The sequence below is a fragment of the Bubalus kerabau genome, chromosome 1 (assembly GCF_029407905.1).
Source record: "Bubalus kerabau isolate K-KA32 ecotype Philippines breed swamp buffalo chromosome 1, PCC_UOA_SB_1v2, whole genome shotgun sequence".
Lineage (NCBI taxonomy): Eukaryota > Metazoa > Chordata > Mammalia > Artiodactyla > Bovidae > Bubalus > Bubalus kerabau.
Window position 1 is genome coordinate 248,360,908 of NC_073624.1, and position 26,530 is coordinate 248,387,437.

At 37.4% G+C, this 26,530-nt stretch overlaps 1 protein-coding gene across 2 annotated transcripts in view; it reads left to right on the plus strand.

Annotated features, from left to right (window-relative positions):
• Nucleotides 1-26,530, plus strand: part of LOC129638082 (teneurin-2-like) — an 810,988-nt gene that overhangs the window by 288,927 nt on the left and 495,531 nt on the right. The window contains exons 3-4 of one of the 2 annotated variants that reach the window (XM_055562648.1): nucleotides 5,805-5,955; nucleotides 22,199-22,307. The gene's annotated coding sequence lies outside the window, so the exon portion shown is untranslated. The remainder of the gene's footprint in view (nucleotides 1-5,804; nucleotides 5,956-22,198; nucleotides 22,308-26,530) is intronic. The other variant, XM_055562638.1, reaches the window with a different exon arrangement.

Here is a 26,530-nt window from a genome sequence, read left to right on the forward strand (position 1 = left end):
AGAAGGAACAGGAGGCCCAAAGGTGATTACCAGTCAGAGAGGCTCATTATTAAAAAGGTCTGAGACTTGTGGCAAATGGATGACTGTAAGATACAGGTAATGGATTTTGCACTATTCAGGCTCAGGCTGAGTTACAAAAATTAAATAGCACTCTAATTAACCAGACTAGTTAGTACGTAATTCAGTTCTATGGAACTCCAGCTAATTGTGGTTTTTCGAATATTGCATAACGTACAAATAACAAAAAGGAAAAAAAAATCCTGATCTGGTTGGTTTTCCATATATAGACTTCAAGTATAAGAAAACATTACAGATTTCTGCAAAAACAGAATTTTTCTTACTCTCTAGGAGGAAAAAAAGGTGAATTCTGTTTTTCAAAGAGAATAAAGGATTAACCTCGTGAAGGATAAAAGAAGTTTTGCATTCTGTTGTTAACTTCACACACATCCTGATTTGGGCATTTTAGGACTATACCAGATGAATGAAAAGGATAGGAGATAAGATGAAAACAAAATTGTATCAAGTTTTATATCTAAACCTGCCTCTCTGATTGCTCTCTGAGGGTGTAGGGTAGTCATTCTCCTCCAAATGTAAGTGAACACAGAAGAATGCAACAGAGATGAACCTAAGATTTGCTAAATAAAGAGAATGATGACATCAGCAACAATTACTTAAATTCCTGATAGAGGCACAAAACATGTTAGGAAACTTCTCAGGGAGACTTGAGATATGAGAGGGCACTGTGCAAATACTCCAGAAATTTTTGAATTACAGACTCTGCATATAAAACAAAAACCAAAATGAAGCCTGATTTTACTATTGCACAAAAGAAGCACTGGGGAATCACCAAGAAATATGGGCAAATATAAAAGCTGATACATGGAGCAGGCAAGTGGTTCCTTTAGAAATTAAATAAAATATCAACAAAGGAAAATTACAACAAAAAATGCTGTTTTCAAATACCTAAATTTTATTTTATTTTATTTTTTAAATTTTATTTTTAAATTTTACATAATTGTATTAGTTTTGCCAAATATCAAAATGAATCTGCTACAGGTATACATGTGTTCCCCATCCTGAACCCTCCTCCCTCCTCCCTCCCCATACCATCCCTCTGGGTCATCCCAGTGCACCAGCCCCAAGCATCCAGTATCGTGCATCGAACCTGGACTGGCAACTCGTTGCATACATGATATTTTACATGTTTCAATGCCATTCTCCCAAATCTTCCCACCCTCTCCCTCTCCCACAGAGTCCATAAGACTGTTCTATACATCAGTGTCTCTTTTGCTGTCTGGTACACAGGGTTATTGTTACCATCTTTCTAAATTCCATATTTACGCGTTAGTATACTGTATTGGTGTTTTTCTTTCTGGCTTACTTCACTTTGTATAATAGGCTCCAGTTTCATCCACCTCATTAGAACTGATTCAAATGTATTCTTTTTAATGGCCGAGTAATACTCCATTGTGTATATGTACCATAGCTTTCTTATCCATTCATCTGCTGATGGACATCTAGGTTGCTTCCATGTCCTGGCTATTATAAACAGTGCTGCGATGAACATTGGGGTACACGTGTCTCTTTCCCTTCTGGTTTCCTCAGTGTGTATGCCCAGCAGTGGGATTGCTGGATCTTATCAGTTCTATTTCCAGTTTTTTAAGGAATCTCCACACTGTTCTCCATAGTGGCTGTACTAGTTTGCATTCCCACCAACAGTGTAAGAGGGTTCCCTTTTCTCCACACCCTCTCCAGCATTTATTACTTGTAGACTTTTGGATCGCAGCTATTCTGACTGGTGTGAAATGGTACCTCATAGTGGTTTTGATTTGCATTTCTCTGATAATGAGTGATGTTGAGCATCTTTTCATGTGTTCGTTAGCCATCTGTATGTCTTCTTTGGAGAAATGTCTATTTAGTTCTTTGGCCCATTTTTGGATTGGGTCATTTATTTTTCTGGAGTTGAGCTGTAGGAGTTGCTTGTATATTCTCGAGATTAGTTGTTTGTCAGTTGCTTCATTTGCTATTATCTTCTCCCATTCTGAAGGCTGTCTTTTCACCTTGCTAATAGTTTCCTTTGATGTGCAGAAGCTTTTAAGGTTAATTAGGTCCCATTTGTTTATTTTTGCTTTTATTTCCAATATTCTGGGAGGTGGGTCTTGGAGGGTCCTGCTGTGATGTATGTTAGAGAGTGTTTTGCCTATGTTCTCCTCTAGGAGTTTTATAGTTTCTGGTCTTACGTTGAGATCTTTAATCCATTTTGAGTTTATTTTTGTGTATGGTGTTAGAAAGTGTTCTAGTATCATTCTTTTACAAGTGGTTGACCAGATTTCCCAGCACCACTTGTTAAAGAGATTGTCTTTAATCCATTGTATATTCTTGCCTCCTTTGTCAAAGATAAGGTGTCCATATGTGCGTGGATTTATCTCTGGGCTTTCTGTTTTGTTCCACTGATCTATATTTCTGTCTTTGTGCCAGTACCATACTGTCTTGATAACTGTGGCTTTGTAGTAGAGCCTGAAGTCAGGTAGGTTGATTCCTCAAATACCTAAATTTTAAAAGTCAATGAAATATTTGAATTTGAGGGTTAATTTTATACTTTTTACAATAAGTTACTTCATTTTTAAATTTTCACATACATGATTTCATATAATCCCATAATAACCCTTCTTTTCCTATACCTATACCACCCCTCCACCTTCCCCTCTCCCTGTTGATAACCAGTGGTTTGTTCTCTATATCTGTGAGTCTTCATCTTATTTCATTTACTAGTTTGTTGTGTTTTTTTAGATTCTACATATACTATATCATACAGTAATTTGTCTTTTGCTGTCTGACTTATTTCACTTAGCATAATGCCCTCCAAGTCCATTAATCTCAACTTTAGACTTATAATTTAGTTCTATACCACTAAAAAAATGGATTAGTTGTATTATTATGGCTATCACCCTGAATTTTCTATTACAGATAGCAATGTCCATAGTTTCTCTCAACTTTAATGAAGGTCTGCTTATGATTGGATAATTTATTCATTTATGCAATAAACAAGTATTTATAAAGTACTTGCTGTGTACAAGACACTGCTTTCATGATAAAGAATATCATTTCCTTTTCTTTATGGAGCTAACAGTCTAGTTGTAGAGGGTGGGAAGAGACACAGGCAAAAGGAAAATGTCAGATAATAAGAATTGCTATGAAGAATATAAAGCAGGATGCTATGATGGAATAATACTGATGGGTGAATGTGGCCATTTTAAAAGAATGGTCTGAGAAGGCTTCATTGAAGATGTGACATTCAATCTGAGACCTTTATGATAAGAGTGAAGCGTGCAAAGTTCTCGGGGAAGATTCCAGGCGGAGAGAAGAGGGCAAAGGCCACAAAATGAGAACGTGTGATGTGCCTGAGGAATGGAAAGTCCGTGTGCCTAGAGTGTAGAAAATGTCAGAGGAATGTTGGGATGAAGGAGAAGGTATCACTGGGGGACAATAGGCCTTGGTAAATGTTGCAGTTTTATTTTCAGTGCAGTAAGAAACCACTGGAGGGTGATTTGCAACTTGGAGGATTAATTTGGGGCTGGCTATAGGACTTACTTTAAGAACTTTGAATTTCACAGCTAGGAAGACCTTTTTTTTTTTTTTTGCCTCAAACAACAAGAAGATATGGGAAAAGATTGAAGGTCTTGAGCCTTTGTGTTACATTGAAACTGGAGTTTAAGCCTTTAGATCTAGAGGCCACTTGGCAAGACACACTTTACATATTTAACTTAATCAGTGTGCCATGCACTATTTAGGCACTGGGGATACAGCTGTGAATAAGAAAAGTGTCTTCAGACTCACAGACATAGAGAACAGACTTGTGGTTGCTAAGGAGGAAGGGAGACAGGGGAGGGATGGAGCTGGAGTTTAAGGTTAGCAAATGTGAACTGTTATATGTAGGATGGACAAAGAATGAGGTCCTACTGTATAACATAGGAAACTATATTCCATACCCTGTGATAAGCCATAATGGGATAGATATTAAAAAGAATGTAAATATATATGTATATATAAGTGAATCTCTTTAATGCAGCAGAAATTAACACAATTTTGTAATTATGTTTCAATTAAAACAAGTTTCTTGCCTTATATTCTAGGTAATAGAATAGAGGGAACATATTATGACATTGAGTGCTTGCTGAGGGTTCTTTTTAATAAGCAGATTTTTCTATTGGTCTTTCAGCTTCAGGACCCAACTGTATTAAATTTATCAATTTTGATTGCCCTTGAACCCATTAAAATGCTTGACATGTAGTAGGTGCTCAATAATTCTTAGCTGAACTGAATTAAAGATTAGCTTTCATCTCATTGATACACAGTGTTTCGTTCTATGAATGTCTTCTCTTTTTTTTTCAAAACCATATTCTATTTTTGAACATAAACATACTGGAAAATCATTTTTTCCTGAGAAGGGTTTATGTTTTTACAGGTCTTTGCTATATTAGTCACTGTCCTATCCTCAATCTGTGACATGCAGTCTACCTTAATCCTGTGAACTTAAATCTCTATAGCATATATCTATTTAAATGATGGAATGTGAAATCAGTTAAAGTCTCCAATTTTTGGTAAACAGTGTTTTTCATAGCCACCTAAACATGCCCAGTTTTGCCTTTGCATATCATAAAGGAAGTCATGAAATAGAGATTCTTTGTTCTTTCCTGTTTTCCATTTACATGTCCTATTATTTTAAAAGTGCACTAATTTATGATTATTGAAAAGGCAGTTTAAAATACCATGTCATTTTGGTCTTCCTTTGGATTTTCCCTTCTCTCTTTATGTTCCAGGTCCAAAGAACCATGGACAATTCCCCCAAAGTGTCATGTTCTCTTGCATGGTACCCATTCAACAAGATTGGAATGTCTTTTTCTCTCTTCTCCTCCCTCTCATGGACTTAATTTCAACCTTTTAGTCTTAGCTTAACTGTAACCATTTCTAAATGACTTTGTTTAACCTTCCATATCTGGATTAGCAGTTTATGTTTGTCTGATTACCAACTTTGTCACATGCTATTGTAATTTCTATTACTCTAAGTTTCTTTTCTAGACTATAAACTCTCCAAGGGCTGGGACTTGATTGTAATTACAATTCTGATGCCACATCCTGACTCAATGACTATTGAAGAATGGACCTACTATAACAAAAAAATCTAGTGAATGTATAAATGGATAAATAATTAGCCATCATTTTCTAAGGCAGATGATAATTTGCCCTCATTGTTTGGTACATGAAACTGAGGTCTTTGTTCATACCTATGGCTTTCCTAGTCTCCCAAGTTCTATATTTAGAATTTTCTTTATTTTGTATAGTACGATACTTACGTTACTTCAGAGCAATACAGCTTTTTAACGTCTGGGGTAGAAAAGAAAGAAGACAATCTACTATTGGTATAAATCTGCTCTTAGGACCCATTTCTCAGGAAAAGCAGATTGGAAAGAGTGGTGGTTGAAGATCGAAGGGCAGGAGTCATTAAGGGACTGAACCAAGAATCATTTCCACACTCACTTTTTTTCCTCTGATATTCTGGCTCATAAAAGCTCTGGCTTGACTGTTGACAGTCAATATGTGAGAACTGAGGTTTCTACTTCTTTGTACAAGACATCTTGTGTGGTTGTATGAGAAGGAGTGAGAGTGTTTTTGTCTCATGAATAAAAACTGTACATTTTGATATTGCTGACAAAGAACTAAAGTTACTAAACAAATTATATACTCCTGGGGAATATTTTGAAAAAAAAATTCACTCTTTTTTCTTTCTTTTTTTCCTCTCCTAGTTCTTCACCAGTGTTTAATTCAACCTGAGGAACCAGGAACTGAAGAGGAAGGAAGTAATTGACATTCAAAGCCTCTATTTTTAGACACCTTTACACTTTTCTTTTGCATCTAACTAGCAAGGATTTTTCCAAACAAGCTTTTAATTAGCAGGTGAGTTTAATTGATATGTGGGTTTCTCAGAAGGGGAAGGGACCTCAATGTGGAGGAGGAGGAGGAGGGCTTCCATCATTCTCACAATAGAAGACCATTAATTCATTTGCACCTGGATGCTTTAAAATACCCATTTACTGTAGCTAAGAAAGAAGGCAGAGACTCAAAAGGGTGGAATCTGTCAGAGAAGAAAGAGAGGCACTATAATTTAACATGCTATCTGGATGATTTAAACCTTGGAGAAATATTGCTACTGATGACCAGATATAGAAACAAACCTGTTTGCATACAGCAAGGTTCTGTCCGAGAGCTGAGAAGAGATTAATGTTTCAAAATCAATGAGGTTAATATTTTTTTAAAAAGTTTTTTTAGTTGGCAGGAAAGTGAAAAATAAAACATATAGGTAAATCACTTTCATTGGTCTTAAAAGAATATTAATATAAGCAAATGTGAGAATGTTTTAAAAGTGAAATCCTGGGTAGTTTTGCTATTTATGGAGGCAGGAGAGAACACATATCCTGTGTTCAGTTTTGCAGAATGGCAAGTTGCAGGAGGCATCGGGGGTAGGGGTATATACTTTATGAATCATAAACCACTGGTTGCATGCAACAGCAACTAATACTGAGTAACAAAGGTAGAAAAACAAAAGGATAAATTAAAATCATATTGGCTATATCACAAAATCAAATGAATGGCTGAAGAGAAGGATAGGAGCTAGAGAAGTTCAGAAATCTAGGTAAGAAACTAGTAGAGGGTATGATTGGTATCTGATTGGTGAAATTTGATTAAAATCTGTCCCCTTCTCCCCCCGTTGATAGGGGAAGCGAGATACTTCCATTCAACCAATATCACCTCTGTTGAGGGACAAAGTGTTCATCAATTACAAAATTCTAGATGCTGATACAGTTTTGACCTACTCTAAAGCTTTATGTATATAAACACACATGCACATATCACCTGTACATGCATATGTAGACATCCATGGTCACAACATTGTGATTACCAAATTTTCTTCTGATATTCCAGCACCAGAACTCCCTGCCTGTCTCAGGATGATTATAGGTACTGAGCAGGCATGTTGAAACTCTGTGCCACGTCAGACATTGTTAAAGTGCATAGTGTCCATTAGCCTGAGTGGAAGTCTGCCTTCCAGAGGGAGAAAATTCTCCTTTGATTCCCTGCAGCTAGCAGCCATAAAAATATGGCTGCAGTGTTACCCTTTAAGATGCCTTTTCAGATTATTTGATATTTATTCTTTAAAAGAGCCTTAAATAATAGCCTGGACCCTGCTGAGTTCACCACAGAACTGTCAGAGACTTGTATTTATTGGACAAACAGTAGTTACTTAGAACGCAGAGTCCTAGAGGAAAAGCCAGCTACATAAACATCTCCTACCCCCAAATATCTGCTTCAGTGATGGGCCCAAACTGAAATTGTTATTGAGTATTATTACAGTAGAAAATGATTGTTTATTTGTAATGGGAAGATACAGTTCATTATTTAAGAAAGAACCCACCCTCTTCACGATAAATTTGGGGCATTCCTCATACATATCCTGAAGTCTCTATTTCCTTTTCTTCATTAGAAAATAAAATGAGTGAGAATGTTTGGAAGACTTTTGCATGACCTCATAGTTAGTCCAGATGGAAATGCATTACTATCTTTAACAGAGTATTTAGCTTATAACTTGGCTTATGTATAGGTGCTGTGTGTATTTGTAACAGAAAAATCTGAAGAGAACAGCATATCCAGTTACAGTTCTGCCTTGAATGATTTGTGGTCCTCCCTGTGTTTCCTTCACTAGAATGTAAACAGTGCAAGCTCTCAGAGCAGGCAGCTCCCCTAGTCTAGCCTGTGCTAACGATGGGAAGGTAATGAAAATAAGAACCCTCGAAGGTTGTAATTGGTGATCCAGCCTCCTCAACCACATGGAAATTAATTGGCCAGATGTTCCCTACCCAACTGTGAAAGGAGAATAATGTGGGAGACTGAGTTTTCAGCCTTCCCCAGGTGTGCACATTTGAGCAGGGAAAAGTGACTATAAGTGACATGATGACAGGTGCCGTCCCCACGTTCCACAGCACCCTTATGTATCTCTTATATGTTTAGGATTTTTCCCCTGAGGCACTTCAGAGATGTGAAAATAGATAAGGAACTAAACCAAAAGACCCTTAAAAATAGAAGAGAAATACTTGAGAAGTTGTGAGTTTTGTATTATGTGAATATTAATTGTATTGTTATTTAAGGTTGTATTTATACCTGTTCCTGTTGACTCTTGTTATAATTATATCAGGTGCCGTAGCAAGCATTTTACATTTTGTAGATAACCTTCATGACATTAGCAGTGGATACTTATATCATCTTATTTTTTAGATGCATCAATTGGAGTTCAGAGAGACTGACTCAAGCTTGCATAGTTACACAGGAAGTAAGAGCACATCTTGAGGATCTAATATCAGAGCCATGGGTTTACCTACTTGGAGAAGGCAATGGCACCCCACTCCAGTACTCTTGCCTGGAGAATCCCATGGACGAAGGAGCCTGGTGGGCTGCAGTCCATGGGGTCGCTAAGAGTTGGACACGACTGAGCGACTTCACTTTCACTTTTCACTTTCCTGCATTGGAGAAGGAAATGGCAACCCACTCCAGTACTGTTGCCTGGAGAATTCCAGGGACAGAGGAGCCTGGTGGGCTGCTGTCTATTACCTACTAAGCTAGACAGTTTCCAAAAGAGCAGGTTTGTTCACCTCTGCAAGGTAAGATGATAAGCCCAGTATTTGCACTATCTCATTTAACCCTCAAAACCACAGAGAGATACAAAAATATGTCCCCATTTCACAGAGAAAAATATAGAGGTGACAAGAGATTGACCTTGACCAAGTTCCCAGGTAACTATGAAACAGAGAAAGTGCTCAAATTTAGTTTCCTCTGACTACAAAGCCAGGTGTTAACCACAGTGAAGCTGCTGGAATACTTCTTTGAAATTGAAAACATAGCTTTGTTACTCTGATTTAAGTCTGATTTCCTTCCTTGTCCATATTCACATGCTTACATTCCCAGCAAAAGTGATTATCCTGCCGTCTTCTCTGCAGCATTTCTTTGAGCTTCAATTTTGAATGGAGCCCAAAATGTCCCCTGATTATTCCATGCAATTGCCCTCAAGGACTATTTAGGAAGAAAATGTTGTTCTTCTAATAAAACAGCACAGCTGTCTCAAAGAGCTTTTAATCCATCTTTTTAAAAGATGTGGACTTTCTAAAATAATGTCGCCCCCATTTGTCTTCTCTGAAAGAAGATATTTCAAACCCAGGAGCACCTATCATAATAAACCATTAAGATGACTCCAGCCTTTCAGTGTATTTTTAGAATTTCATATTTCACCAAATGTTGTTATATATAATTCATGGTAGTGGGATATGATGGGCTATGACATTTATCTCATTTGCGAAGAAAGACCAAATAACTCATTGTCCCACATACACAAATAAATTATTCTTGTCCCCAAGCATAAGATTCTGTTTTGTTAGTTTCCTCACCTTAATGGATTTTATTTTCTACATTAATACTTTTTGCAAAAGACTCTGACCCTTAATATAAGTTTGGCTATTGTGAAGGAAGGAAAATCCCTGGAAACCAGACTCACTGATCAAAAAATGAAGTATTAACAAAGTAATCTATACATCTAGAAGTAAAAGGAGGTCTTGAGTGATAATTATTTTGTAGGATTTCATTCAGCATTTTTGTCACATGTCAAACACGAAGAGAAAGCTTAAATTTTCCCTGCCCTTTGAGTGGATACCATCTGTTTTAGCTCAAGGAGGGCTCAGGGTTCTATTTTTCTTTCTTTCTTCAATTTTTAAAGGGTCCTATATTTGATTCTAGCATTACAGTGCTACACTTAATTCAAGAACTTCTAAAAACTAAATTTGAGAGTCTTAATGTGATGCTTTAGTCCATATGACATTTAAACATATATACGAAAATGTATAAGTGGATTTTTTCCCTAATTAAATTGTAACAGTATGTTGAGAATATGCCTCACTAAGTTTTGTCTGTATTTTCACTTCTTATTCTTCATAGGCATGCATATTTCTTAAGGTTTTTAATCTTACCTGGTGTGAATTTTAGTCTGTGGTGTCCTAGTTGATTAACCTCCTTGAGATAGATAGTTCTTATTCTTTCTCGCTTTCCCAATTCATTGGACATTCATAAAAGCACTCGAGAACTCTTTTGCAAATGGAAGTGAAATTAATTTAATGCATTTTTAAGCCTTTTGTCATGAAAATTTCTAAGCACATATTCATAGAATGACTAAAGATATACATAAATGCTTTTATCATAAGCAGCCAATATATAGTATATAAGTAATATATAGAGAGCACTTAAATTTACATTTATATATACATAAGCTTACACAAAATAACTTACTTGATGTAAGCATCATTACATACTTATATATTTATCTAACTATAAATAATTACACAGTTACAGTAGATGGTAGATACAGCATGTATGTGTTCTCTTTGCTAAATGTTTGTGTGTGTGGGGGGGGGGTGGTTATGTAAACCTCTACTGCATCAAAAGGCACTGATCGCTTAGCTATAATCTTTTATCAGGAAATATGTAGGACAGAGGAGGGAAAAAAACATCCAAGTTAAATAGTTCTAGTATCAGCAGTTACCACACCTCAGCTGGACCTCCTGGATTTTTATATTATCCGAGTACAAAGCTAATAATAATTTCAAAAGTTAGATGACCACTGGTCTCCACTAAGAGTGCCACAGAAGGGGCTTTTTAGAGCCCACTGCAGTGGAGAGTTTTAGAATAGTGAGACAGCCCTGCTAACATCCTTTTAATAACATCTTTTGAGGCAGACAAATTGCTACCTACTTGACCATTTTGCATTAATTCTGGTTATTTTTCAGTAATCAGATGATTAGGACAATGAAACAACCCGTGGTAATTCAACAGATTCTACAAAATGTAATTGCTTACTTGGACATAGAGTAGCCAGTAAAATTATACCACTTAATGCCTTTAATATTTAACATAAAGACTGAGAGATATAAAATTGCAGAAATAGGACTAGATGAAAATATAAAGTCCTTAGGGAGGGTAGCAATGGAGCTGAACACATTTTGCTGTCTCTGAGGTGCTAGTTCCTCTGACAGGTATGTTGCACCCCTAGTCTTATTTAAGTATCATCCTTAGAGGGTAAATTAATTATTTCTAGTTTTCAGATAAGAAATTGAAATCTGGAGTGTTTAAGTGACTTGCCAATGTATTTACTTCTAAGAGGGCTTCCCTGGTGACACAGATGGTAAAGCATCTGCCTGCCATGCAGGAAACCCAGGATGGATCCCTGGGTCAGGAAGATCCCTTGGAGAAGGGAATGGCTACCCAGTCCAGTATTCTTGCCTGGAGAATCCCATGGACAGGAGCCTGGTGGGCAACAGTCCATTTGTTCACAAAAAATCAGACACAACGGAGTGATTAAAACTTTCACCTACTTCTAAGAAGTCTCTCTTTCCACTTCCAGTCTGGATAAAAACATTGTTGATTGCTGTCATCCTCTTCCTAAGCCCTTGAATTTAAGCTTCTTAAGAACTTGGACTTTATCTTATTCTTTATTGTACTCCAGAGTCTGATACATTCACTAAATGCATTCAATCCATATTTCTTAAATGCCCAATATATGCCAAGCCTAAGAAATAATGAAAACAAACAAACAGCACTCCCCCTCCTATCCTCCAAAAGCTGACATTTTAGTGTAGGGAGGCAAAGAGTAAGCATAATCACTAAGTAAACTATCAGATCACATCAGATCAGTCACGCAGTCGTGTCCGACTCTTTGCGACGCCATGAATCGCAGCAGGCCAGGCCTCCCTGTCCATCATCAACTCCCGGAGTTCACTGAGACTCACGTCCATCGAGTCAGTGATGCCATCCAGCCATCTCATCCTCTGTTGTCCCCTTCTCCTCTTGCCCCCAATCCTTCCCAGCATCAGTCTTTTCCAATGAGTCAACTCTTTGCATGAGGTGGCCAAAGTACTGGAGTTTCAGCTTTAGCATCATTCCTTCCAAAGAAATCCCAGGGCTGATCTCCTTCAGAATGGACTGGTTGGATCTCCTTGCAGTCCAAGGGACTCTCAAGAGTCTTCTCCAACACCACAGTTCAAAAGCATCAATTCTTTGGTGCTCAGCCTTCTTCACAGTCCAACTCTCACATCCATACATGACCACAGGAAAAACCATAGCCTTGACTAGACAAACCTTTGTTGGCAAAGTAATGTCTCTGCTTTTGAATATGCTATTTAGGTTGGTCATAACTTCCCTTCCAAGGAGTAAGCATCTTTTAATTTCAAACTATATACGATGTTAAATGGAAAAATGCACTGTGGAAAATAATAAAGCAGAACAGGGGGCTAGCAAGAGAGTGATCAGGGAGTTTTTGCACAGAAATGGACATCTGAACCAAGACCTGAGGAAGTGAAGGAGGAAGCCATGAGGACAGGTCAAAGGAAGAGTGTTTCCCTAAGCAGAGGGAACAGCCAGTACATGGCTCTGAGCTGGAAACAGGCCTGACTTGTCTGAGTACAGCAAGGAGTCAAGTGTGGCTGGAAAGGAGTGAATGAGGCCCAGAAGCCTCTAGTGTAGGAGCAGACAGATGGTAGAGGAGGAGGATGAAAACTCCTAAGCCATTGTAGGCAATATACACTGAGTGAGATGTGAAGCCAATGGAAGTTTGAACAAACCATGTAGTGTGACCTGACTTACCTTTCCTCAGATGATCACAGATGGCCACATAGAGAACAGACTGAAAGAGGTCAAGAATGGAAGCAGGGAGAATATTTGTAAAGTCTTAAAATAATAAAGGGAAGGATAATCACATATGGTTTAAGCTGAGGATACGTGACAGTGAAGGTGGTGAGTAGTGTGACCCATTTGAATGTAGAGTTCCAAAGAATAGCAAAGAGAGATAAGAAAGCCATCCTCAGTGATCAGTGCAAAGAAATAGAGGAAAACAATAGAAGGGGAAAGACTAGAGATCTCTTCAAGAAAATTAGAGATATCAAGGGAACATTTCATTCAAAGATGGTCTCAATAAAGGACAGAAATGGTACGGACCTAACAGAAGCAGAAGATATTAAGAAGAGGTGGCAAGAATACACAGAACTGTACAAAAAAAGACCTACACACCCAGATAATCACAGTGGTGTGATACTCACCTACAGCAAGGCATCCTGGAATGTGAAGTCAAGTGGGCCTTAGAAAGCATCACTACAAACAAAGCTAGTGGGGGTGATGGAATTCCAGTTGAGCTATTTCAAATCCTGAAAGATGATGCTGTGAAAGTGCTGCACTCAATATGTCAGCAAATTTGGAAAACTCAGCAGTGGCCACAGGACTGGAAAAGGTCAGTTTTGATACCAATCCCAAAGAAAGGCAATGCCAAAGAATGCTCAAATTATCGCACAGTTGCACTCATCTCACACACTAGTAAAGTGATGCTTAAAATTCTCCAAGCCAGGCTTCAGCAATACGTGAACCGTGAACTTCCAGATGTTCAAGCTGTATTTAGAAAAGGCAGAGGAACCAGAGATCAAATTGCCAACATCCGCTGGATCATGGAAAAAGCAAGAGAGTTCCAGAAAAACATCTATTTCTGTTGCTTGACTATGCCAAAGCGTTTGACTGTGTGGATCACAATAAACTGTGGAAAATTATGAAAGAGATGGGAATACCAGACTACCTGATGTGCCTCTTGAGAATCCTATATACAGGTCAGGAAGCAACAGTTAGAACTGGACATGGAACAACAGGCTGGTTCCAAATAGGAAAAGAAGTACATCAAGGCTGTATATTGTCACCCTGCTTATTTAACTTATATACAGAGTACATCAAAACACTGGGCTGGAAGAAGCACAAGCTGGAATCAAGATTGCTGGGAGAGATATCAATAACCTCAGATATGCAGATGACACCACCCTTATGGGAAAAAGTGAAGAAGAACTAAAGAGCGTCTTGATGAAAGTGAAAGAGGAGAGTAAAAAAGTTGGCTTAAAGCTCAACATTCAAAAAACTAATATCATGGCATCTGGTCCCATCACTTTATGGCAAATGGATGTGGAAACAGTGGCTGACTTTATTTTTGGGGCTCCAAAATCACTGCAGATTGTGACTACAACCATGAAATTAAAAGATGCTTACTCCTTGGAAGAAAAGTTATGACCAACCTAGACAGCATATTAAAAAGCAAAGACATTACTTTGTCAACAAAGGTCTGTCTAGTCAAGGCTATGGTTTGTCCAATGGTCATGTATGGATGTGAGAGTTGGACTGTAAAGAAAGCTGAGCACCAAAATTGATGCTTTTAAACTGTGGTGTTGGAGAAGACTCTTGAGAGTTCCTTGGACTGCAAGGAGATCCAAACAGTCCATCCTAAAGGAGATCAGTCCTGGGTGTTCATTAGATGGACTGATATTAAAGCTGAAACTCCAATACATTGGCCACCTGATGTGAAGAGCTGACTCATTTGAAAAGACCCTGATGCTGGGAGGGATTGGGGACAGGAGGAGAAGGGGATGACAGAGGATGAGATGATTGGATGGCATCACTGACTGAGTGGAATGGGTTTGGGTAGACTCCGGCAGTTGGTGATGGATAGGGAGGCCTGGCGTGCTGCGATTCATGGGTTCACAAAGAGTTGGAGACGACTGAGCAACTAAACTGAACTCAACTGAAGTGTGATTCTGGATATATTCTGAAGATAAATCTGACACCAAATATAAACAGAGTGTGAATAACAAAGGCCATTCAAAGATGACCTCAAGGATTGTGGCCTGAACAACTGGAAAGATGGGGTTACCTTTTAACAGAGAGTTGGTCTATTGTAAGACCATGTTCTGGGGAAAAGATGTGGACCTGGGTTTTTGTCATGCTAACCTCAAGATACCGGGTAAACATCTTACCTGAGATACTGATTAGTCTGGTGACTGGATATCCACCATTATCTGGAGTCCAAGAAGAAGTTGGGGCTTGAGGTATATAAATAGATACAGTGTCATTGCTATAAAAATTATATCAAAAAGTGTTAAGGTTTAATGAAATCTCCATGGGAGTTAGTGTGGGCTCAGTGGATACTAGCTCTTAGTTGATACATGAATGAATATGTACAAAAGAGGTGAGATTGGAAGAAGCCTAGTTTGTCTGACTTCCAAGACAGCATGTTTGTTATTCTTTATGTATTTCCAGATTTTTAGTTGGCGTCAAGAAAAAGTTTCTGGTTATTCTAAGGAGCAATAATAACAAAAAGAATTCATGTAAAAGGTACTGGGGTACTTACAGAATTTTTTGAAGGAACTAGAGAACCAAGTTCAAATGCTACCTAAGCAGAAATGGAGCTTAAAATTTCAGTAATTTAAAAGAAAAAAGTCATCAGTATATCAGTCTTAGCACCAGAGAAAGAATGGTGATATTACTAATAATATTTGATATTAAGGAAAAGGGGATCCTTTTTAGTCAATGTCTGCAATGTGACAGAGCATTAGCTCATTTAATCTTCATACCATTTTTATGAAATGCACATTACTGTCCTTACTCTGTAGATGAAGAAACTGAGTCAGGGGAGTTTATTAGTCCTGGTAGGTCACACAAATGATGGGTCCCAGAGTCTGGATTCTGATCCAGATTTGTCTCATTCCCAAGTCCACACTTCTCCCATTTTACCAGACTGCCTTTCTAAAGTGGTTAAGAGTTGGGGCTTGAAATATCTAAATATATACCTTATTCCTTCAGAAGAAGGCTTGCTTTCTTTTCAGTACACTGTGAGTTCAGCAGGGCTGATGGCTTTTTCCTGATTAGAAAAGAAAACTAGAGCTAAATGACCTGACCCAACTCAACTCCTTCTAAAAGCAGACCCAAGATTTGACTTCCAGTTCGCTGAATGAGAGTCCAATCTCTCTCCCCCCAACTGTGAACTAAACTTTGCAAATCTAATTATTGTCCTAATAAATACATCTCTACTCTTTTGCAGAGGTTTCTTACAAGTTATTGATTGCCTTCAATACCAGTATAAATGAATGAACTAAACACTTATGTTTATTAATTGTAAAGCTGAATATTTTGGACAGTCTAGCGGCTCCTCTTTATGCATTTCTATGTGACTTCAGTCCTATCTGTGATAGCATTTTCCCCTCATGCTACATAAGTGCTCTGGATTCTAATATTTTTCACTTTTCACTTGAGTTTTAATTTGTCCTTAATTGCTTCCCCCCCCCCCCCCCCCCGTTAATCACTCTTATTTAGAAAAAAGAAACCCCTCTTTTTCCCCAGGTTCTCTCATCTGATGTGGACAATCAATCTCTCTTGTCAATACAATATTTCTCTGCCTGCTTTGTCATTTATTTTTGTATTGGATTGTCTTTTACTTTATTTCTCTGGTCCCTTTTCTTTTGAATCTTTAAAAAGTTTATTTCACCCTACTGAATCATTTCAGTTCAGTGGAATGAGATTGTGCCAACTTTTTCTCCTTCAAAGTGTTATGTTTATCATGAGATTAACATCTTTATTTTTTGCCTCTGAAGTCTCCTGAACATTTTCTCTCAGTCATTTTTATTTTCTTTCTTGTGTTCGTGGTTCTGTGTTGTTAAAGTTTTTGATGGCCTGTTCTCTACCTATCTTTTAGTTTGTCCTGTTTTCCTGCTCCAGCTTGTTGGATGGTTTTATTCTTCAATTTTTTACATGACGATATCAGAAGTTGTTGCTACCAGATACAGTCGAAAAATTATAAGTCCTCTGCTCTGTTCCGCTCTCTGCACATGTTTATTAGTAAATAGATAGTATTGGAAGAGGTTCCATTCTTACACTAGGCTTGTCCAGAGTTTCATTTATTAAAAAAGTGCTTCCATCAAAAAGAAACTATATCTCAAAATAGGACTCAGTTTTATGAAAACTTACTGTGGTTTTGGCAATCTGCAATGGATTTTTTTTTTTTTTTGAGTTTTTACTTCACATGGAGTTATTTAAAGTTTTGATAAATATTTTAAAAATTAAAAAGGATTAAAAAGGATAACAACTGCAGACAAAAGTCATCTTGTGGCAGGCATTTAACTTGAGGGAATAGAGCTGATAAAATTGGGCCACCAGTTGCTGAGCTTTGAAGTTAAGCAGATTTGAGTTTGAATCCTGGTTTCAACTTTTCCAAGGTTTTGACCTTTGGACAAATTATATTTCTCATCTCCAATTTCTCTTTTTTCTTAAAACTGGGGTAATTGTATCTGCTCTGTGAATAGTTGGAAGGCTAAATGTTATATCATAGATAAGCATTTTAATTCAGCGGCTAACATATTAGAAGGTGCTCCATAATGTATAGCCCTTGTTGTTATTATTTTATATAAGATCATAACATTTCTAGTCTTTTATAAATTTGAAATCATTTCCAAAAGTAGCCATGACTACTTTTATCCCACCTCTTCAATTTGAGAACATTTGTCTTCTTCTTATAAAGTATTCATTATTTTATAATTAAAATTTGAATACATACTTGTCTTAATAGGAAAAAAAATACGTAACAACCTAGAGATGATTTGACAGCTGTAAGTAAAAAGTTGATTTTGTCTTAAGGGAAAAAGCTTAAAAATAGTTAACTATTTCTGAATTATATCATCACAGAGTAGTGAAAATCATTATTAAGGAAAGTCTGAATAAACCCTTTATTAAGGCACATTAAGAACTGGTATAAGAAACCTAATGAAACAGGAGTTTACATAACCTCATGGAGTTGTTAATGCTAAAGATAAGACTCATTTCTTCAGTCCTTATGAAGCCCTATGCAGATGGCTCCCTCAATAATTTCAGTTACAATTAGGAGTTAAGAGCACGACCCAAAAAAGAATCCCATTCTCATAAGTCAGTGTTTTATGAAAAGAGAACAAAATTCTGATTGTGAAAGTATTTTCTTTGCAGTCAACTTCATCTACATTCAAAACATTTATCACTCATCCTGATGTTCTTGAATGTTGTCCTTCTCCTGGTTGAATAATACACTGTACTTGGTATACACCTCACCTCAACTTCAACAAGTCAAAACATCTCCATCCCTTCTAACCACTCACCTAAAGTATTCCCCTAAGTGTATTTTATCATCTATGTCAGTGGTCCCAGTATCTTACTAAGTCCTTTAAGTCATCCTTATTCTGTCTTTCAATGTCTCTATGACCTTATTTTCTAACCCTTTTGATTTCTACTTTTATATCCTTGACTGACGATCTTATGTGTGCACTGGGAAGTGCTTTCAGATAAAGCACTTCACAAACAAATCTATTAACATGTATAAAAATTAGAGCTGTTTATTATCAGCATAGAGTGGCCTAAAGTCAGCAGGGGCTCAGAAACACAACATGATCCCCACTTATTTTCACTATGAGGGATTCATTAAATACTTCTCTTAAAGATGAAATATTTCGAAATTCTGCAAACACCTACCTGTAGACTTTCTTTGTCCCTTCCTTAGTCTAGCTCTATGGTTCTAAAAACTTTGTCCATTAAAAAATGTAATCTCTAGGGTGGTATGCATAACTGTCACATGAGGTGAATCTTCACCATGCTGTTGGTTATGAGAGATTTAAATGATTTCATGATGAATTTTTCCCATCTCTGATTTTTACTTTACATGCTGCTTTCATATCTAAACACTGCTTAATTTGGGACTACATGGTCCCCTTTCTTGCCTAGTTAGGGAGTCATTTACTAACTACAGAACGGGCTCAGTGGTAAAGAATCTAGCTGCCAATGCAGGAGACACAAGTTCAGTCCCTGGGTTGGGAAGATCCCCTGGAGGAAGGAATGACAACCCACTCCAGTATTCTTGCCTGGAGAATCCCATGGACAGAGGAGCTAGGCAGGCTATAGTTCATGGGTTCACAAAACAGTTGGACAAGACTTAGCAACTAAACAACAACAGCAACTACAGAATAAATTTCAAGTTCTTTAATCCCTTACTCAATTCTGCAACCACATCTATTATCATTCCACAGAACCTCAGAAGTATCACATCAGGGATGTTCATTTTTCCCTATAGACTGCTTCCATGTTGGAAATTTGCCCCAATCCCCTATGTCTGCTATAATCTCCCTCCATTTACACCTACAGCATCCTTATCTATATGGTACCCATTGAGTTGATCACCCACAGTTAGAAATAAGACCTCCTTCCTCTGGACCACACCCCCTGGTTTCTAGCACACTCTCATCACTTATCTCCACCATGCAAACTTTGGGAAAATGAACAATGCAGAAAACAAAAGGAAAACATGACTCATTATCTTACCTCCAGGGACACTAACTGTTAACATTCAATAGTATAGGTTTAAGGTTTTTTTCCCCCCTCTCTTATATATCACCATCCTTCTCATAATTAAAAGCAGAAGTAGAAATTCTATCATTACTTTATTATGTGTCAGATATAATTTTGTAATTTTACAACTATTGTATTCACAACCGCTATAGGAGTATCTTATGTTTATCCTTATTTAGCACAAAATAAACCCAAAGCTTAGATATGTTAGGCCAGTTTCCCAAGGTCACAAAGCTAGAAAGAGGTAGAAAGTGAGTATGAGTCTAGGTTTGCTTCTCTTCAGTTTTCAGTGTTAACTACAACCCAATGCTGCCTCTTTGTACATAGATGCTGCTGTATATAATCACAACAAAATTAGTTTTTCATATATATATATATATAAACTTTTAAACAAAATGGAAAAATGAAATTTCTAAGATTAAAACTCTCCCTTAAGGAGACGCTGGTGAATCATGATCTTACAAGGGGAGACATACTCATAAGAATAACTATGGGTTCACACCTTGATGGATGGTGCTTACCACACGCCAGGTAGTGTTCTAAGTGTTATAGACTTGTTTCACCCTCAAAATAACTCCATGGGATAAGTACTGTAATTGTCATTATTTTATAGATGTGCAAGCTGAGGAGCACATGAGTTAAATGATCAATCTAAGGCTATTGGGATGCCTCAGCTTATAAGAGTGGAGAAGGAAATGGCAACCCACGCCAATATTCTTGCCTGGAGAATCCCATGGACAGAGGAACCTGGCAGGCTACAGTCCATGGGGTCACCAAGAGTCAGACACGACTGAGTGACTAACACACACACAGCCTATAAGAGAGCACTACACTATATATATTATATTGCATGTTATTATTATGTAGTTATAACTAATGCTCTATACATAAGGAGAAGGCAATGGCACCCCACTCCAGTACTCTTGCCTGGAAAATCCCATGGACGGAGGAGCCTGGTGGGCTGCAGTCCATGGGGTCGCTGAGAGTTGGACGCGACTGAGCGACTTCACTTTCAGTTTTCACTTTCATGCATTGGAGAAGGAAATGGCAACCCACTCCAGTGTTCTTGCCTGGAGAATCCCAGGGACGGGGGAACCTGGTGGGCTGCTGTCTACGGGGTCGCACAGAGTTAGACACGACTGAAGCAACTTAGCAGCAGCAGCATATACATATGCGCATGTATAAACATATGTGTTTGTGTGTGTGTGCATGCGTGTGAGCTCAGTTGCTATGTCATGTCTGACCTTGTGACCCAGTGGACGGTAACCCACCAGCCTCCTCTGTCATGGGATTCTTTAGGCAAGAATACTGGAGTGGGTTGCTGTGCCCTCTTCCAGGCGATCTTCCCAGCCCAGGGATCAAACCTGTGTCTGCTGCATTGCAGGCAGATTCTTTACTGCTGAATCACCAGGGAAGCTCATACACACACACACACACACGCACGCACGCACTTCTGGCTTCTAACCTTGTGTTGTTATTCATTTTTCTTATTATAACCACAGTGTTCTTACCTTGACCATAATATGACATTAAATATGTAATCAGCAGCTCAAAAACAGGGTATGATTCTTGAACCAGTTCTGTTTATAGAAGCAAGGCACTAACTTTAATTAACTTTAACTAGGACTGCGTACAGCTCCATGTGAAAAGAGACACAAAAAGGCCCATTAACTCTGAACATCATTTCTGTGTTTTTGCTTCTGTATGCCCTCAAGATAGTACTTTTTCCCTGCTGTTCTTTGATTTTTGCCTCTTTTTTTTCCATTTTTAAAAATGTATTAGCAAAGGATCTGAGTCTAAAATTAGTCATGCATTCACTGTAGCCTTTTAGTTGATCTAAACATATTATTTCTAGAGAAACAGTAGAAATTTTTGAGGAAAATTCTATTTTAAATGTTGAAAAACCCTGTTTTTAGGAATCCCTTCATCCAATTTATGGGTCATTATTTGATCTCGATTTTTTCCTGAGAATGTGTGAGTCCGTGTGTTTTAAAGATCCTTTTTTAAGAATTCTCACTCTAAAGCAGTTGTCTTAAACACGGTAACAGCAGGATCTCACTCTCCCTGTAATACATGCTCGCCTGCCTAGGGTCTGGAAGAATAAAAATGGCGAACTTTCAAATATTTAACGTGCAGTTGTAAAAACCTGCTACGTGATTCCACAGGCAAACATTTTATGAAAACTAGCATTTAAAATGACTTTCTGCTATTTTCGTGACTCTAGACTTTGCAGGAATGCTTCAATGACAGCTGAAGCGAAGCATTTAGCGGTTACCGTCCTTTTTGTATTCTGTGCCAGGCACAAGGGCTCTTTTCCTCTTGAAAGTTTTATCATGTACAAGGCTATTAACATTATGAGGATAGGCTGAAACATGAATAAATCCTGAGACTTACTGATGATGTCATTACATGGGTCAATAAAATACATAGAGGGAAAGGCTTCCCACGCTACCAGGCTTGGCTAACTAAATCAGGATACACGAGCAATTAACTCTTTAATTAAGATGAATGGGTGACATTAGCCCTCCTTAAACTCTGCTCGTCAGCATTTACAAATAGAAAAAGACGGATGCCTCCTTCCTAAGAAATGTAGGTTTTATTTTGCCTTCATTGACACAGTCTTATTCTTCTACTTTGTAAAGAAAGTCATCGAACTATAGGAGTGGTCAGGGAGATTTTAACAGGTTCATCAGTCATATCTCTTACTGCTTAAGGACCCCATATTGGAATTTATTAGGTTTTTTTATAAAGTTAACTTTATCCCCATTATTTTTGAACACAATTGCTTTGCTGTTTTCCCCACTGCCCATGAGGAACATGCATGTCAGAATCTCCACAGTACATGCAGTGCAGCATGGACACATTACCCATCCATTTGTTCTTCCAGTAGCTCGTCACTGCTACCTGCTACTTTGCCAATGGTGTGACTCAAAAATGCAAGCCTAGAAATTTGTGTTCCAGTTCTGCTGTGTCTCTAGTTAACCTTAGGACCCTAGGTAAGTATATCTCTGAAACTCTATCTTCCTCATCTGTAAAATTTGGTTACTAGAGCACTTAATCCTATAATTCTCTTTCAATAATATTTAACACAATAAAAAGGAAAACAAAGATATGACTAATTCTAGGAACAGTGTCTAGTCCAGCACTGTCCAATAGAAATATAAGGTGATCCATATATGCAATTTAAAATTCTCTAAAGGCCACATTATAAAATAAACAGTGGTATTAATGTTGCTATTTTGTGGTGGTTGTTGTTTAGTCACTAAGTTGTGTCTGACTCAGTGACCTTATAAGACTGCAGCATGCCACGCTTCCATGACCTCCACAATCTCCCGGAGTTTGCTTATGATGCTATCCAACCATGTGCTATTTTATTTAACCCAATATATACAAAGTATTAGCATGTGATCATATATGTACACACATATGTAGTACATACTTAAACAGGCATATATACACACACACATATTTATACAAATATGATTATATGATCTATTTCATATATGACCTGTTTAAGTTCTGTGCTAAGTTACTAAGTCGTATCTGACTCTTTGCGACTCCATGGGTTGTAACTCACCATGCTCCTTTGTCCATGTGATTTCCCAGGCAAGAATACTGGAGTGGGTTGCCATTTTACACAGCACTGTTTATATTAAATTTTATACTGTCTTTCAGATCTTAGGACATACTTAAATTCAGAATAGTTCAAAAGTCACATGTTGCCTAGTGGTTACAATGCTGGACAATACAATTCCAATGTTAAAAAATATAAGAACAGATACAATAAACTAAACTTTATAAATAAAAATGTGTGTAAGTCTCCAAAAATAAGCACAAAACTTTATTGTCCATAGGCAATAGAATTTCTCTGAATAAATATGATGTCTTATAAAGGGTATATTCACTAATAAGTGAATATATTACCATGATGTGGCATAAAATGAGAAGACCCAAGTGCAGAAAGGGATAATGTCACATTAATTTGCCTGTTATAAATGATAAGTGGTGTCCACTCTTTGTTTATGGGCTTTCCTTGTGGCTCAACTGGTAAAAAATCCACCTGCAATGCGAGAGACCTGAGTTCAGTCCCTGGGTTGGGAAGATCCCCTGGAGAAGAGAAAGGCTACCCACTCCAGTATTCTGGCCTGGAGGATTCCTTGGACTGCATTGCATGGGGTCACAAAGAGTTGGACACGACTGGGAGACTTTCACTTCACTTCACTCTCTGTTTATAAGATCTTCAGCTACATAGTTAGTAATACTAACAGTCTACTGAATCAGATATCCTAATCAATAGAAAGATACTACCTATACTGTATAGATATGCACCATTTAAATTAAATCTTTTATTTTGCTATTGAATTTCTTATTCATTTCCGTTTTAAGTGAAAATATTTGAGTTTCAGCAATAATGTCATGTCTGTTTATATATAGCATATTTTGCTTTATCTAATCCTATTTGTTTCTAGTTAAATTGGACTTGATAAATACTTATAGAGTTAAAAATAAATTGTGAACTGTAGAAAAATATTTTGTTTCAAGATCAAAGATTTTGATCTTTACAGCTTCTTTGTATCCCACATTATCTGGATTTTTTTTTTTTCAGTTTGAGATATTTCCTCAAATAGATGGTAACAGCAATTAAAATGTTAATTCTATTTACCTTTACTAAATGCTAAAGATGATGATCGGAGAAGGCAATGGCACCCCACTCCAGTACTCTTGCTTGGAAAATCCCATTGGCGGAGGAGCCTGGTAGGCTGCAGTCCATGGGGTCGCTAAGAGTCGGACACGACTGAGCAACTTCACTTTCACTTTTCACTTTCATGCATTGGAGAAGGAAATGGCAACCCACTCCAGTGTTCTTGCCTGGAGAATCCCAGGGACGGGGGAGCCTGGTGGGCTGCCGTCTACGGGGTCGCACAGAGTCGGACACAACTGAAGAGACTTAGCAGCAGCAGCAGGGATGGTGATAACAGTATTATAAATTTTAAATAATAGAATCGGATTCATTTTGATATTTGGCAAAACTAATACAATTATGTAAAGTTTAAAAATAAAATAAAATTTAAAAAAAATATTAAAAAAAATAATAGAATCTAACTTGGATCTGTATATATTAAAAAACTAACTGAAAAGCAACCTCTCTGATTCTATCTCTGAGAAACCTTTCCCCTTTATAAACACTAAGGAACTTTATAGACTTCTTTATTTTCTGTATGAATGAATGCATATTGATGACTTAAATTACCTGGAATAAGAGCTAGAACACAGAAAACATTTACTGAGTATTTCTTGAAGAAATTATGTAAATAATTATTGGTTTATAAATAAGTCAGATATTCAGGACCTTTTTAAAGTGAATAAAATTAATATTTTTTAAAAATCTTTCTCTTTGAAGGAGCCTTTATCAAGTGAAAAATATAAATATTAAAAGATAGTCAAACATTGTTCCTCACCTTATGAGAATTCACCATTCAGTGGATGAAACAGATGCTCAGGTAATCCCAAAACCACATTATAAAATGCTCTGTAGAAGATTTGGAACAGCAAGGGAGATTAAGTCCTCTTAAGAAAGAGTAAAAACACAGGAAAGGCAGCATTCTAGGTGAATTTAAAAGAAGTTGAACCTTCGCAGGTATTAATATCACAAACCACAGGGATACAGAAATGAAAGAGCACGTAAGAACTCTTTTTTGAGAAGCCTGTGAGCTCAAGAATTAGCACTTAGTGGGAAGTAGCAGAATCTAAGACCAAAAAGATACATACGTTTGTCTCATATAGGATGTGGCCTTTGACTTGTAAGCAATGGGAAGTGATTAGAGAGTTTCAACTAAAGAAGTTAAAATCAGATCTAAGTTTTAAAACAGTAATCATAGCATCACAATGGTAGATGATTTGAGAAAGCAGGGCTCTAACTGTAGGGCATTGCAATAGTAGAGGGCGCATATAGCAAGGGTCCAGGCAAGACTGGAAGGGTAGTTGTGAGGGAGGAAAAGATTTCAACCTCATTTCTAAGACAGGTTCCACAGGGCTTGTTAAAGGTAGCTGATGAAAGGGAGACATCCAGTGTAGCAGGAGAAGCTCTAGCCAGGTCAGTGGTGGTATTATTAAATATTAACACTGCTCTGGACTTAATCATTTTTGCTGGACTCAAAGACACTTTCAGGATTTAGTAATATTCCCTGTCAGTGATTTGAGCAGTAGTTTATTGTAATGCTGTGGAAAATACACTGAACAGGGAGTATGAGAATTTATTTATTTTTTTAATTTCTTTTTTATTTTAAATTTATTTTTTTAATTGAAAAATAATTGGTTTACAGAATTTTGTTGGTTTCTGAAAACATCAACATGAATCAGCCATAGATATACATATGTCCTCTCTTTCTTGAGCCTCCCAGGGAGTAAGAAAAATGATTTAATTTGCATTGCTTCTGCAAATGATGCATGAGATTCTTGGCTCTGAGAAGATCAAAGATGGGGTTATGATAAAGATGGGGTAAGGATCAAGCCTGTGAACAATCTTTGGTTACGGAGAAGTCACTTACCAGTTGTCACTTAACTGATTCTTCCTTATATCTAGGATTTGCAGGAAAATTAGTAAGTAACACATATGTATTTTAAAAATCATTCACAGTAAGTATTCTGCAGGGTGGGGGAAGACCTTGAAATCATCCCACATATTCCAGAGGATAGAAAAGTTAGTGAGGATTTTGATGAGATCAGGGAATATAAAGCTTTATGTACTTTTTCTCATATCCCTCCTTTCAAAAAATATAAGTTTGGAGATATCACTTGACTGTTTAAAACTATCCTTTTTCAAATATTCCCCCTCAAAGGGTGATTGAATGGTCAGATTAAGCAACTTCACAAATTAGCAAATCTCTCTTTGTTGTAGTATAGTAATAAGTCATCATTGTGTTCCTAATGATGTATCATGTTACACTTTGGGTTGTAAGTAATCAGTTATTGGCCACATGATCCTTTCATGTTGTGGAAATATAGGCCAGTGGCTCTCAGAGTCATTTGCCTTCCAGAAGACTTGTAGCAACTTGGGGTTATCATGACTGGGGATTCTTGCTGGCATCTAATAGGTAGAGACCAGGGATGCTACAGCAATGTTAGAATTCATAGGACAGACCCTCCCACCACCACCCAAAAATGATCTGGTCTAAAATGTCAGCAGTGAGGAGGCTGAGAAATTCTGATATACACCGTG